This window comes from Mus musculus, chromosome 16 (assembly GCF_000001635.26).
Source record: "Mus musculus strain C57BL/6J chromosome 16, GRCm38.p6 C57BL/6J".
NCBI classification, from domain to species: Eukaryota; Metazoa; Chordata; class Mammalia; order Rodentia; family Muridae; genus Mus; species Mus musculus.
Window position 1 is genome coordinate 3,532,996 of NC_000082.6, and position 16,260 is coordinate 3,549,255.

Sequence of the window (16,260 nt, forward strand, 5' to 3'; positions counted from 1 at the left end):
GCTAGGGGTTTTTATGGAGTAAGGGGCTTAGGGGTGTGGAATTCAGCATAGCGACACACTATTGGCTTATTCAAACATCAACAGAAAAATTACATGTACGTGAAGGGTGTCAAAGTTCCATGAGTTGTTGACTCAGTTTAGATAGCCCTGTTATGTCCTCACATTCCTCTTTATCTTTAAGGTTAAGCTGTTCCCAGGAATGTTTTAACTACGGGGCATACCCAGGTTTGTTTTTCTTTTTTCTCAGCCCCAGGCAGCCTCTAGGCTCACAAACAACCAGCAATTTCTGAGTACTTTATATGACTTACAGGTCTTGAAATTTCATCTTTCTTTCACTTTTAATCATTGAGCCATCTCTACAGACCTCCGTCATTAGCTTTTTATGAAAGAAATAACTCTGATCTCCCTTTTGGTCAGAAACTCCACCTGCACCTGTGGCAGCTCAGTGTGCTGGGTCTCCCACCTGACAGCCCTTCCTGTCTCCAAGGAGAACTGCTCTAACCAGGAACGCCGGAGCCTGACCTATCTAGGGACACTAGAAGCCTGCTCTAACCTGGGACACAGGTGCGTACCCTAACCAGAGACAGCACTACTCGCCTCCCAGGAGGCCTGCTCCAAATAAAGGATCCCAGGAGAGTTAATGCTGCATATAACCACATGGAGAAAGACAAGTTGAAGAACATAAACACGAGAAGCCAATGCACTGCTGCAGTTCAAGATTCCCAGGACAGTTAACACCACATATAATCAGGTGGTGAACGGCAAGTTGAAGAACATAAACAAAAGAAGTCAATGTAATTTAGGCACCATCAGAGTCCAGTTCTTCTACCACAGCAAGCCCTGGATACCTTAACATATGCGAAGAGCATGATTCTGATGTAAAATTCCATCTCTCTTTAAAGAGGATAAAAATAACTCCCTTAAAGAACTACAGGAAAAGACAGGAAAACAGGAGGAGGCCCCTAAAGAGGGAACAAATAAATCCCTTAAAGAAATACAGGAAAATATAATCAAATTGGTGAAGGAATTGAAGAAAAATGCCCAAGTTATAAATATGGAAATAGAAACAATAATGAAATCACAAATAGAGGAAACATGGAGATGGAAAACCTAGGAAGGAGATCAGGAGCTACAGATGCAAACATCATGAACAGGAAAAAAAAAATGAGATGGAAAAGAGAATCTCAGGCATAAAAGATATCAACACATCACATCAGAAAAAAAAAGTGTAGAGATTTGCTAACTCCAAACACTTAGGAAATTTGTTAAAAGATCAAATCTAAGAATAATAGAAATAGGAAAAGCTATGCTGGGGAGGCGGCGCGGAGCTTGATTCACTTTCGCCTGCTCTGGGCACCCGCTGACCCCGGGTTTCCGCCCAGAGAGCAGTCAGATATGAACAGACGGGTGGATTATTCAGTCATGGAGGAAGAGATCAACCTGATGAGAGGACCCTCAGGGCTGTGCTTCAACAATGTCGGTGAGACAGATCAACAGTATGTGTCCAAGGACAGTGGCATCTATGACAGCCGCATCAAAGAGGATGGGGCTGCGGACCAGGATGGGCAGCTCCAGGAGGGTGACTAGATCCTCTCAGTAAATGACCAAGATCTGAAGAACCTGCTGCACCAAGATGCTGTAGACCTCTTCCGTAATGCGGGATGTGCTGTGTCCCTGAGAGTACAGCACAGGTTACCAGTGCAGAACGGACCTATAGTACATCGAGGTGAAGGAGAGCCAAGTGGAGTTCCTGTAGCTATGGTGCTGCTACCAGTGTTTGCCCTCACCATGGTAGCAGTTTGGGCCATCGTGTGATACTGAAAGCAGCTTTGAAATGCTTGCTGTCTTCCAGTGTGTTCAATGAACTATCTCTCTCTCACTCACCATCTCTGACATCCGCCCATATTCTTTCTTCTCCACACAGCCAATAAACGATTTAAAGTGACTGCTTATCACCCCAAACCCTGCTATTCAAAATCCCCAATTCTAATGGAAGAGTACAGGGGTTATTTGAAGAAAAGCTGGGGGGGGGGGAGCCTTGCTTAGAATGAATGAGAAGTTACATATTTTACTAGAACTGCCAATAAAAACTCAGCTATCATCCAAAGAGGAAAAAGCTCAGCCTTCCTGTCTCCATGGATGACACCTTTCTCTTAGCTGGCATGCTTTGATGGCTAGCTGTGCTATGTGAAAGGAGGAGCTGATTTTTTTTAAATGATTTTTCTTGGGAAGTATTTGTGGCCTTTAATTTGTAACTATATACCTAGATGCTTATATTGGAGATAGGAGAATGAACAAATGAAGTTTTTTCTTTCTTTCTTTCTTTCTTTCTTTCTTTTTTAACTTAAGAAAGAAAATACATGTATACAGTAATACACACACACATACACACACAGTAGCATAAAATTGATGCCTTATGGAGAATTAAAGAAGTAAGAAAGCTACTGGTTCTTGGGTTTCTAATGGACAATTTTGGGGGACTAGGGGATCATATTCCCTCATATATAATCAAGACTCATATTGAAAATGAGTTCTGGATTGTAGAGAGAACTTACTTTTTCCACTTATCTGTAAGTCTTTGTCCACAAGTTTAAAATATACACAGTGCTAAGGGATGATCATAACTGAAACATTTCAAGAACTATTAGCAGAGCATGTATATTGAGGATGGGGAAGTTAGCCTTAAAAGAGAATGCTCAGTCAGTGACTGGGATGGTTTGTATATTCTTGGACCAGGGAGTGGCACCATTTGGAGGTGTGGCCTTGTTGGAATAGGTGTGACCTGGTTGGAGTAGGTGTGTCACTGTGGGTGTGGGCATAAAATCCTCACCCTAGTTGCCTGGAAGTCAGTTTTCCACTAGCAGCCTTTGGATAAAGATGTAGAACTCTCAGTTCTGCCTGCGCCATGCCTGCCTGGATACTGCCATGCTCCCACCTTGATGATAATGGACTGAACCTCTGAACCTGTAAGCCAGCCCCAATTAAATGTTTTTTATAAGACTTGCCTTGGTCATGGTGTCTGTTCACAGCAGTAGAACCCTAAGACAGTGATATTAGGAAAATAATGACTGAAGCAATTAGTTAAAAATTGTAGAGCAACTAGTGTTACTCAGTAGCTACAGTGCTGTGGGAAATTGTAGTAAGGCTGTACTCAAGTCAATTTGTTCAAAAGGCTTTGGGGTATAAAGATGAGTCCTACCGGTCTCTGAACTGCCTTAGTTGCTATTTTACAATACTGTTAAAGGATCCATTAGCATGGGATGGGAAGTAGCAGGGCCAAATCAACCATCAAGACATCTGAAAAAAGATCATGTCTCAAGGTGGCACTTGAACCTTCAAAGCTGCTTAAGAATTTTCAGTTTCTAGTGTCAGACAAAAAGCCTGAGGGAAGGAACTGCCCTCCTGGCAGGATGGACCTGAAATCAGCCTGCTTCTGACTGAGTTAGGATGAGAAGGTGTGGGTTTTCTTTTTGAGAAAAGAAAAAGTATTATTTGAAAAAGGTATTTTCCCCCAAAGCTATAAACACTAGTTTTGGTTTTAATAAAATTAGTGGACCATTTTTCAGAAAAGGAGAAGGAATAAGTTTCGTTTGTTTGTAGAGGGTGAAAGGAAGTTGGTGAGCTGTGAGAGACCAAACCATGGGAAACTAGGTCCTGCAGTTACTCTCACCCTAAAGATTCGGCTGACCCTTTGAAGGGAATTATGTCACCCCCTCCTTCATTGCCTCCACCTGGTGCCTGAGACTGCCAGCTTCACTCCCTCCTTCACTTGGTGCCTAGAACTGCTTAGATTAAGGCAGCTTCACCTCCTCCTCCATGTCTCCGTTTGGTGCCTGGGACTGTTTATGGCACTCCAAGATAGCTACAAGATGTTTGATGGCTTCCTGGGACTGTGAGGTCAGGGCTGGCACTCCAAGATAAACTACAGAATGTTTGAAGGCCGCCCGGGACAGTTTTAGGGCAGACATTCCAAGATAAGTTGCAAGAATCCTGTAATCAGCATCCGCCCCAGATGTCCATCCCTTTCTCTGTATTTTATTATACCCCCCTCGACCCCTCCCTATTTTCTCTCACTGTGTGCTTATAACCTGGCTCTTTGCCTTCATTAAACAAACCTTGACAACTCTTTGCTTGGTCTCGCTTCCCTTTCTCTGCTCATTTCTCTTTCAGGTCCTGGTCCTTCTCGACCCACAGAATAACTAAGTCCTGCTGGATGGAACAGTGAGCATTTCTGAGGAAATCCTGAGTACACAGTGTAGATGAAGAGATGCAGGAGATGCAGGAATATTGGCGAGGTGGGAGCTATCCTGTTCATGTAGCATCTAAGTTTGTTTTAGAGTACTGAGGATAGTTGAACCAAGCCTATTTTTTCCACTTTAACAAAATAATTTCCTTCTTTTCAATAAATTGGGCAGACTATTATTTTGACATAAGATTATGAAGAGTTTTCATGACAGTCTAGCAGTCACTTAACAGATGTTGATTGCACATTAGTTTGGTCAGGACACCTTTATGAAAAGAGAAATACACATCCTTCATCCAAAAGGACATTGTGGTTACAGTTAGGAAGGAAACTCTTAAAATGGAGTTAGTTATCTAAGTGTAAGTTGTTTATATTACAGACAGCAAAAGAAAATAGCTCCTGAGATCTGGGCACTGAGGATTTCATAGAAGAGGGAATCATTAGGTGCCAATCATCTAGTAAGAGCAGACATAAATAGGGGAAAAGTTAAGACTCTTATCAGGGTGAGTAATAAACACAACCAGTAAGAAAAATATTGCCATCCAAAACAGAGCACAGTGCAGCAGCATAGAAGGTAAGCAGATAACCAGAAAGTATTGTAAGGAATTCAGAAAAGGAAAGCCATCATGTAGTGGCATCAGGGGAGAATGGAAAGGAAAGTCTTGAACAGTCCAGTGAGACTTTGCCTCTGGGTAAACTCTTGATACAGGGAGACATTTGCTTTAAACAATCTTCACATAACTAAGCCCTTCAGTACTTTTTGAAACTGACCTAGTAATAGGAGTCATTGTAAGCTCCATAGAAGGCAAGATGTACTCCAGATCTTGTCTTGACCAGCAGCACTCTGGAGGTTCAATGTCTGCTTCCATTCTTGTATCTGATGGCATGGGTAACAGCTCTGCTATGGGCCTGCTTACTTCTAGTATTTACCTCAGGGCTTGGAAATTGATTTTGAAAGGCCTTCAGACATAGAACATAAAACTAATTGCAAGGAGGATAAAACACTGTTGTGTGTTGTATTGTTGATCTAAATAAAAAATATCATTGGTAGAAGTTTTACTTTGGTTGATAAGGATTCTGGTAACATTTGGGACTCCTTAGGAAAGAAACACGTAACTAAAACATTTAAGTTTTAGGCAAATACTGTAATATTTCACTCTTAGTTATATGAAAACTAGATGAGATGTTGACAATCTATATAGATTATTCAAATTTTATGTTCCTTATAGACTGACTCAAATATTCCTACCACCTTAAAGATTATATATGATGCACCTACCACATAAATTTTAATGTTTAATGTTTTGAAAATTGATTATAGGTATTTTTAAGTTTCCATAAAGTATTTTTTATATTTGTCATTGTGAATTATATGTAATTCTAATAGACACTGTTTGCTTCAGTTGTTTTTGTTTCCTTTTCCTACAGTTTTCTGTGTGGGTGATTTCATGTAATTAATTGGACAGTCTAACCACAGGCAACAAATAGAAATAGTATTTGTAATTACAGTCTATGCCAGGGACTGTCTTAAACTGATTAGTAACACTATGACTTACCCTGAGATCTAAGTATTGCTATAAAGAGACTGAAGAGGAGAGAATGAAGTATTTTCCTAGGACTATATAGTTGGTAAAAGAGAATCATGATTTAAACTCTGGACTATGGATGACAGTATCAGTAATATTCCCTCATAGCTAGCAGTCCTCATGCAAGGTCTCTGAACAAAAGCATGTATCACCTGCAAATGCTTGGGTTTCATCCCATACTTACGGAGTGAGATGAGTGTGTGGCAGCCAGCAACTCTGTCCTTCTAGGAAACTGGTTCATGCTGAACCTTGAGATTCACAACTGTCAGGAGCTCTCTCTGTGCTTAGAATCGCCCAGACAGCGGGCTGGTCAGCCCACATTAAATAAGAACATGTGGGACTAGAATTCAGTCAACAATGACATGTTTCATCAGGTGGCTAAACTGTACAGATTCTGCTGGAAATGTTCCATGTCATTTCAGTAGCCAGAATGAAGAACTTGGCTAAGTCCAGAGCCCTGCTCTCTGAACATCTGCCCCAGATACAGAGGCAGAGTATGAAGTGGAACATTGTTTTATTCCTAGGTGCTCAGGACAGACTGATCAACCTCCAGTAATATATGTGGTTAGTAAGTGCTTCAGCTTGTGCAGCCATTAATAACCAAGTCACAGGATAATGAATCTAAAATACTTCTGGGTAAAATTTTTATTAGAATGGAAAAAAATGAGGGTCAGAAAGGTAAGCTAACTTCAAGTTAGATACCTCCCTCTATTTTGTTTGTTTTAGTGTGTCCACAACATGAAAACATACAAAAACTATATTTTAAAAATCAGTTTACTTTCATCTTTTCTCTTTAGGCTTTCAATAAAAACCAGAAGGACTGATAGACAGCTAGAGAGGATCGTGTAGGCATCCAGATTAGAATGGGAGAATCCATGGAACAATCTGAGAAAACTAATCAGGTGTTGTTTTAATTACATTAGTTTTAAGTTAGATGCAAGCTGTTTGTAGTAGTTTGGGTTTTATTATGCAAATAAGCAATTAAAATATAATTAGAAGCCAAGTATAATGGTACATGACTTTGCTCTCAGCATTAGAATGCAGAGGCAGGCAGATCTCTGTGAATAGGAAGCTAGCGCTAGATCTCTCTCCCTCTCCCCTCCCTCTTCCCCTTCCCCTCCCCCTCCTCCTCTCCCTCTCCTACCTTTCCCTCTCCCTCCGTCCCTTCCTCTCTTTCTGTCTCTCCTCCTTCCCTGCCTCCCTCTCTCCCTCTTCCCCTTCCCCTACCTCTGGTGTGTGTGTGTGTGTGTGTGTGTGTGTGTGTGTGTGTGTGTGTAGTCAATAAGGATTTTATTTTACCCACTTTCGGTGGAATGTATCTTTGTACAGATAATGATGTTTTTCTTCATTTAGCAGGTAACTATCAACACTAGTACAGAAATGCAAAGATAAAATTTAGTCACAAAGCTGGAACAGCTTACCTTTTGAGAGTGAGTGATCTTTTTTGTGTCTTTTTAACATCACTGAAGAAGTACAGGGTTTGAGTTCGTAAGCTCTCTACCTCTCACAGTAGGTTCAGGGTTGGCTACTATCCTAGGCTAAGTCTTCTTTGCTGTACCTTTTAACTGCAGAATTTTATTGAGACCAGTCCTCACCTACAGTGTGCAGTTATGATTTAAAAAAAAAGAGAGACAGTATTTTAAAGAATTCTGACCAGTGGGAATGAGATTCTGAGCTGCCATTAACTCTTGTGTTGATATCTATATAGAGAATTCAAAGCATGTGACTATGCACTCAATAATACAAAATTTGACAGAAGAAAGCACTGTTGATGAAAAATCCAGCTCTATTAAACACTAATGCCTCTTTAAAAAAAAAAAGAATAATAGAAATAGAAGAGTGTGAAGATTCCTAGTTCAAATGGCCAGAAACCACTGTCAACAAACTCATTGAAAAAAACTAATCTATCCTAAAAAAGATATGGCCACAAATGTACAAGAATCATATAGAACATCAAATAGATTGAGCCAGAAATGAAAATAGTTCCACCACATGACAATCAAAGTGCTAAATGCACAGAACAAAGAAAGAATATTAAACACTGTAAGTGAAAAGGCCAAGTTACACATAAGTGCAGACATGTAGGAACAAGAGCAGACATTCCAACAGAGGCTCTAAAAGCCAGAATATCTTGAACAGTTGTCTTACAGACTGAAAATACCACAGATGCAAGCTCAGATCATTCTACCCATTAAAAATATTAATCACCATAAATGGAGAAACCAAGGTATTTTATGACACAAGCACATTTTAACAATCTTAATCTAAAATATCTTTGCTATATTGAGCCATTTAAATAATGTCTTGATTTTATTTCGTCAGATATCTTGGTTTTAGGTGTTAGGTATTCACATTTTCTGTGGGACTCTTCTTATAAGCACAAACTGATTTACAGTCATCCCATTCCTGATCTCTTAAAATGTGCTAGAGAGATGTATTTTAGGTTGTAATACATCATTATTTCCACTATCTAAAAGTTATTTTAGACTCAATATTTTACGTTCCAAACAATTAATATTCACACGTATGTGGTTGAGATTAAATCAGCAAATCACAAAAAAAAAAAAATGACTTCATTGTAATTTGCATCCTGGTTGGCTCTGTTAGCATATTTTCACTTAGAGGCAATTATTTGACTAGAATATAGATTTTAAGTACTGCAATTTTTTCTACAGGAAATAAGCACTTAGCTGTATTTTAACTCATTCTCTCTATACTTCTACTCTCTTGGAACATTTTATTGAATTAATTAATTATACTCTCTATCAAATAATTATGAATATATAAGTTTATGTAGAGTTGGATTTGTTCTTGATGTGTTTTCATTTAATTTTTCTACTGAGCTTTAGGTTTTTTACTGTGTAGCATTTTTGTTTGACCTAAAGATTTATACATATAAATCCAAAATGTACTTTATTTTTAATGTATATATTCCTCCATATATAAATATACACATGTGTGCATACATATATATGTATATATACATAAATATATGTGTGTGTACCTAGCTTTGAATTCTGTGTGTGTTTCCATGTGCATTTTGTTTTTTTTAATCCCTTGCTTTCTGGTCTTCATATACTGACCCACGCTACCGTCTCGCTAGCAAAACGCACGCAGGTCACTCGGATCCTTCTGCAGTACAGCTTTAATACATCTCGAGAGATAGATGATCAGCTTCAGGAGAGGAGACCCAGAGAGCAGAAAACCCTTCCCTTTTATAGGCTGCGAAAAAATGGTTGGAGATGTGCACCACTGGGATTGGCTGCCCACTATCAGTCAGTTAACGCCACAAGAAAGGCAGGGCTCAGGTAATGGAATGATACCCTGACTGACGCCTGCGCACATTTTACTACGAGCAACGGATGTCAGCGCCATCTTGTAACGGCGACTGTGAGGGCGGCTCCTCACAATATACAACTTGGTATGTAAATTGAGGTATTCAAAAGTAGAGCTTTTAAATTTTGTTTTAGAAATTAAGATATTTTCTAAATGCTCACCAATATTTTGTCATTTTCTTCTTAATTTTTATTAGATATTTTCTTCATTTACATTTCAAATATTATCCCCAAAGTCCCCTATACCCTCCCCGTGCCCTGCTCCCCAACCCACCCACTCCTGCTTCCTGGCCCTGGCATTTGCCTATATTGGGGCATACAATCTTTGCAAATCCAAGGGCCTCTCCTCCCATTGATGGATGCTTAGGCAATCCTCTGCTATATATGCGACTAGAGACACAGTTCGGTAGGGTACTGGTTAGTTCATATTGTTGATCCTCTTATAGGGTTGCCGACCCGTTTAGCTTCTTGTTTACTTTCTCTAGCTCCTGTGTTCCATCCAATAGATGACTGTGAGCATCCACTTCCATAATTGCCAGGCACTGGCATAGCCTCACCAGAGAGAGTTATATCAGGGTCCTGTTAGCAAAATCTTGCTGGCATATGCAATAGTGTCTGGGTTTTGTGTTTCTATATGGGATGGTTCCCCAGGTGGGGCAGTCTCTGGAAGGTCCTTTCCTCTGTCTCTGCTCTGAACTTTGTCTCTGTAACTCCTTCCAGGGTATTTTGTTCCCAAGTCTATGAAGGAACAAAGTATCCGCATTTTGGTCTTCCTTATTCTTGACTTTCATGTGTTTTGTAAATTGTATCTTGGGTAGTCTAAGTTTCTTGGCTACTATCCACTTATCAGTGAGTGCGTATCATGTGTGTTCTTTTGTGATTGGGTTACCACCTCAGGATTATATCCGCCAGATACATCCATTTGCCTAAGAATTTCATAAATGTATTGTTTTTAATTGCTGACTAGTACTCCATTGTGTAAATGTACCACATTTTCTGTATCCATTCCTCTGTTGTGGGACATCTCAGTTTTTTCCAGCTTCTGGCTATTATAAATAAGGCTTCTATGAACATAGTGGAGCATGTGTCTGCCACAGGCCCTCCTGGTCCCTTGTGCCTGTGTAGAAAAGAGTCTCTAGAGTAGATGGGCAGAGATTAGGATGGGACAAACAGCCAGACACACGAGTGGTGTTGGATCTGAATTCTGGTTGAGCTTCAGACTTATATTACAACGAATTATCAGAGGATACAAATCACAAAAAGACAAGATACACTGAAATTCACCAGTTACAGCAGAAAGGAATTTACAGGGACTAATTAAATGTTTACATTAGGGATAACAAGCCCTGCCTAGAATCAGCCTAATGCCAGGCAAGAATTTCACACTTTAAGGTTAAAAGCATCAGGGGGTTGTTAACTCTTGACAGGCCTTAAGAGTAATGCGCTATCACAGAGCTCTAAATTCTTAGGTCTAATAAAACTTATCTTGTCTGGAGAGTTTCCCCTTATCAGGGTAGTATATCAACTTATACTTGACATGGAATGAAGCCTGTAGTAAAAGATTTCTATCTCAGTGAGACTTTTAGTCTCTATCTGTAAACAGCTGAGTAAAATGGCAAGTGCTTAATTGTTTACTGAATGGGTTAAGCTCCTTGCTGCTATCTGGAATCTAAGAACACTGGGAAAAGGCTTTAGCTATGTTAGAATACAATCTTAAAAGGCATTTACTATAAGGTAAAGCTATATAGAGTGCACGTAGATCCATACACTAGACTAAAGTGGATTTGGAAAATTAATTTTATGGGTTAGGGAAATAGCCAAAGATCCGGGAGTAAGTTTCCTTGAAACTTTTTCATCATGAGAAAGCTTTCAGACTTTCATCTGTCAAGCTGACTCCACCGGAGTCCCTGGCATTCCACCCTTTTTTTTTTTTTTAATAATTGATAATTTATCTTTATTTCTCAGCCGAAGTTCCAGGATGTCCCGCTTCATCGTAGCTACAGATCTCAGGAGCACTCTAAAGATGAGTGGAAACACAATGATTACTAATAAAGTAATGCCAAAAATAATAACAAGTAGGATAATATATTGAACCCAATCCAGAGGGTTTAATGCACTTAAGTTGTTCTTTAAATCTCTAGCCAATTCATCAATGTTCCAAGTGTCCAGATGGCTTTTACTAATATCTGAAATTTTTACCTTTAACTGTTCTAAGTCATGAGAAATATCAGTATCTTTCCATATATCCTGTAAATGAGTTTTTGTCTTTTCCCAGTTAGTCGTGGCGTTGTAAGGTAATGGAGTGACACAAATGTATTGGAAAGAAGCATGACATTTAGTAGCTAACCTGGTCTTGATATTAGCAATATCTTGTCCTATTGTTAGCACGACTTCTTTTAGGGCATTAACCTTTGTTTCCAATTTTTTATCTATAAAATACAACTCTGACAAGGCTACAGAGATATTCTTATGCATGTCATTAACAAAATGAGCAGTATGTTGTTGCTGTACTAAGGCTGTGGTGGATAATGTAAAGGTAGTTAATATGGCAATTAAAGCAGTTATTTCTAAAAATCAAAGCTTCTACAAATCTCTTAGGTCTAATAAGTTGGCTGAGTCTTTTAAAGCTTGCAATCCTGAGTTCTCAAACCAAGGAGCATTTTTAACTCTACAGGCAGCAAAACATAAGCAGAATCTTTTTAACAAAATCATAACAGTAGATTCCTTATTTAAATTAGGATCTACACAATTAGTTAAATAACAAGAATTACAATGTATATGAAAAGACTTGCCAAGATTGGTGATCTTAACTCTTAAAATTATTTAACAATAAGCATACAGGTAAGGTACACAAGCTTTTACAGCTATAGGGGAGTTGGCCTGAATGGCCAAAAACAGTCTCTAATGAAATCTTGTCCAATATTTAGTAGTAGTCCTTCCACCTCACAAGTCAGCTGTTTTAGTTGTCTCCAAGTTGACACCAGGTCTGCTCTCCTTGTTGTAGTCCATGGCGGAGATAGGAAGAGTTTCTTTATTTTGCTTGTGAGTGACTGATTTCTTTTTCTTCTGTGCACTCAATACAGCTTTCTGGTCACCACTGTCAGGGCACTCAGGAACTCACAGGTCAGCCTGTCACATGAATCATTTTGGGAGCTAGCACGCTCTTGTAGCATTCTGTGGAAAAAACAGAAATATTGCCCCCTTTCCCCCATATTAAGTATCTGAACAGGATCATACCATGTGCCAATAAGTGGATCCCTTTATCTCATGAGTATGCTTGATTGTAGGGTGCCATAGACACTTAGAGAGATTTTTGACATCCAAAATTTTTTTTTAAAAGATATAGATTTAAAGTTCCACAGTACTGTTTCCTTGGGAATAATAAAAATCTCAGTAACATGGATAACATTAAATTGTTGATAAAACATCTCAAATGCTTGGCTGTAGTAGCCAGTGTTAATTTGATTTGGAACACCAAGTAAAAAAAATCAACATAGGCAACTATACTTTTAGTTGCTATTTTTATTAGAGCAGTTGTAATTAGAAAGATTAAAAAGGTATCAATAGTCACATGTGCATGATTTATTTTTTCTAAAATCAAAAAGTATCTATTTGTAATAATTGATTAAGTATACGTCCTCAAGAATTAATACCAATGTGTGGGACAGGTAGAAACTGAGGACACTGAGATCAAATCTTTACAATATGACATGCACATTTATTTATTTATTTATTTATTTATTTATTTTAAATACCAAATTATTATTTCGAGCCATTACTATTTTGATGATGTAAAGAATGAGATTATATGGCAATTATTTTTGTATAAGATCTATAATTTACCTGGCGTGGCATTACCTTAAGAGGTTTTTACCAGGCAATCTTTAACATTTTAAAACACTATCTACAGCACATAATTTAATTATCTGTGCTAAAGTAGGCAGAAACTCAAAAGAATAAACATGTGATTCAATTTACATATACTTTTCTTTCCATAGAAAGGTTGTTTTTAAATACAGTAAATGGGATGCATGTATGTATGAATTTACAAAAGTATGTATAATAAGCAATTAGCTTATTTTTAAGATGAATATTAATTTTATTTAAAATGATGGTATGCAATAGGTCAAATATCAATATTTTGTAATAACTAATAGCTGTTTGGAAAAAAGAATTTTTAATTCTTAATTAGTACCACAGCAGCCTTATATATAATAGGATGTTAAAACTTTGAGGTGAAGAAAGATGATTTTTACATTAATGTTTTTTCTTGTCAAAGAATAGCTGTGGACACATTTAATAACAATAACTAGAATATGTAGCTAATATTTGATTGCCATCAATTACAATCGATATCAATATATTATAGAAGTTTTCTCTACTTTCTGTTAAAGCCTTTTTAGTTCTCTCCAGTTAATTTGAATCTCACTTGATAGTACCTAATAAAGGCTTAGGTTCTCTTGTGGTGAATTTAAGGTGAGGTCTTAGCCAATTAACATCTCCTGGAAGCTTTTGAAAATAAAATTTTGAAGCAAATTTGTACCAATTTTCCAATATAACTAAAACTCTAGATATTAAAAAAGACATTGCCTCTGAATCTTATGAAGCAACAACTATTTTCCAGAACTTTAAACTTCTCTCTAGAGACATTAGTTAATAAAATACTTTCCACTTAGGAAACAATATATACTGAAAGATTTAAACTATTTTGCTTCTTGTATTGAAGCCTGGACAATGAAAATTTCTTACATAATATAAGACTATATTAGCCATACCTAGGGGTAAAAACCTTTAATGGTCACCAGTTCACTAGAAGTAAACTCTTTATAAATGGAAAAAATAGACTTTTAAATCTATAATAATTTTACATGAAGTAGGCAAGTTATTTTGTAATGCCTTTATAAGTTTTATAGCCTGATTGACCTTTTATAAATCTTGAGTTTAGACTTAATCATGAACAACACCTGGGTAGATCTGAAAAGAAAAAATGTTGTTTAGCTAAAAGAAATTCTCCCTGAAGGCAGGGAGGGTGAAGTTTCAAGAACTTTTTTAGGCACAGTCTGTAAAACGCAAGAAACTTTGCACAAGCTTCTCTGAGGCTGCTTTAAGTTTTGTATTAACCCAAATGTATATATTTTTTAATTTGAGCATCTTGCCCTCCTGCAATGAGGACAGATTCTAAAGGAGCAATTTAACTGTTTGTCCATGCCTCTGATTTTGGACACTCTTTCTTAAGATGACTTATACCTTAAACATTTTCTTTTATGACCTTTTATGGTCCTACAAGGCCGCAGCCATAGTCAAACTGATTGTGTGGGGGTCTAATTTCTGCACAAAGATGAATATATCTAGTTAATTTTACTTTGTTTTGTATGGCTGAATGTCCCAAGTGAGCAGCATTAGCACTCTTATAAGTTGATTATTTTAGTAATAATCTTAATTATGGGTGAGTTAAAAGTCTTAAGCTTTTGATTAAACTGCAAACTGCAGTCAATGGGACACTGGCAATTTTAACCAGAATTTTTAAGTTTTTGTTGCAATATTAGAATATATCTATAACTTTTGATAAGTAAGACCCAATTTTAAACAATTTATTTTCTTTAAAATCAATACTAAAAACATCACTATCACGTTACAAAATTTGGCTGTTAATTCATTAATGTATGACAGTTTAATGTTTCATTAAAGAGACATTATCTTTAAAGATAAGAATTACATAAAATGTTATCTCAATTTAGAAGTATCTTTAGAGGACTAGTTCTCTGGGCTGATTTATGCCAGGTGCTTTTGTTTGAAAATGACTCTATCTTTGAGTTACTACTTTTAAGTTAACTTTGTAACTAGTGTTACATCTTTTTAATTATACCCAAATAACTTATAAACCAATTCTCTATGACCAAGACATGTTAGATCATATTTATACCTTTAAGACCAATCAAAAACCAAATGAAGTGGCTACATGAATCTTATAGATTTAGATCAATTAAAGAGTTTTACCTTTTATAGCTATACTTGTAAGATAAAAAAGCAATTTGTTATTTGCTAAACACAATGATCACAAACTTGTAGAGAAAGTTTTAGGAAAAATCAACTATCAGCTTATTTGCCTTAGAACTAAGAGGTTGCAGATTCCTTTTCTTTAAAAACAGTTTCTAGCAGGGCCTCTCTTGCTGTGCTTGATTTATGGCTATAGTGAAGGCTCTCTCTCAGCCTCTTTTGTGTAAACTGAGAGTGAATCAGCAGGTAAAGTTTTGACCATTATTTTTGTATTATTTTTTCAACATGAAACATAAAACAGTCATTCAGACAACGACACAATCATTCAGACAATGAAACAAAAGACACATGAATTGACATGATTGGTGCACCGAACATTAGACAACAAAGAATTTCTCCTGTAGGGGCCAGAGAGAATGAAACAGGGCGTCCCCCGATTTCTCTCTGTCCCTGGGAGAATTCTAAAATCCATTTTCTTTTATCCCTTCCTTTCTTTTCCTGCTTGTAAGAGGCAGGTTTTTGAACCAAGATTAAAACCCAAAATTTTCTAACAGCTCTGGCAAGCATCCAAACTTCTAATTTATTTAATCTGAGGGCAAATTTTTGAGAAAACACACAATCTCTATACACTAAATGTCTCAAATAGCCAAAAAATTTACCATGCTGAATCTTATTGAAGCCATCATCAGTCCACACTTAGTCATATATTTTATAGTCACCTGCAAAAAATGCTATTTTCTGCAACCAACAAAAATACCATTTATGGAATGAATTATATATGTTTTAGGAGATTACTTAACTTTCAATAGAGCCTTTTCTTCGGATTTTTAGCACAATGTAGGATTGGGAAATTGTAAATAAGGTAACAGTAAGAAGTGACCTATATTTTGACTTTTAAGTCTCTTTTTATACTTTGACATAATTTAACCATAACTTTTAATTTAGCCTAAAGTATCAGAATTCACAACTTGAAGTTTTTCTTATAACTGGAGCTGTGTCCTATAATGAGCTCCACAGTTTCTGAACGGGGCTAAGAGACTGCCCCTTTAGTCTTTTGCCTTACCTGCTTCTTAGTGAGCAGAGTCCCATCCTTATGGGA

At 37.3% G+C, this 16,260-nt stretch overlaps 1 non-coding gene and 1 pseudogene across 1 annotated transcript; one reads left to right on the forward strand and one right to left on the reverse strand.

Annotated features, from left to right (window-relative positions):
* Positions 1-1,380: 1,380 nt before the first annotated feature.
* Positions 1,381-1,833, forward strand: Gm4116 (annotated as a pseudogene).
* A 656-nt stretch (positions 1,834-2,489) lies between these two features.
* Positions 2,490-2,616, reverse strand: Gm22598. Its single transcript, XR_003952026.1, has one exon. It is a non-coding gene; the product is annotated as a small nucleolar RNA SNORA40 (small nucleolar RNA).
* Between the last annotated feature and the right edge of the window lie 13,644 nt (positions 2,617-16,260).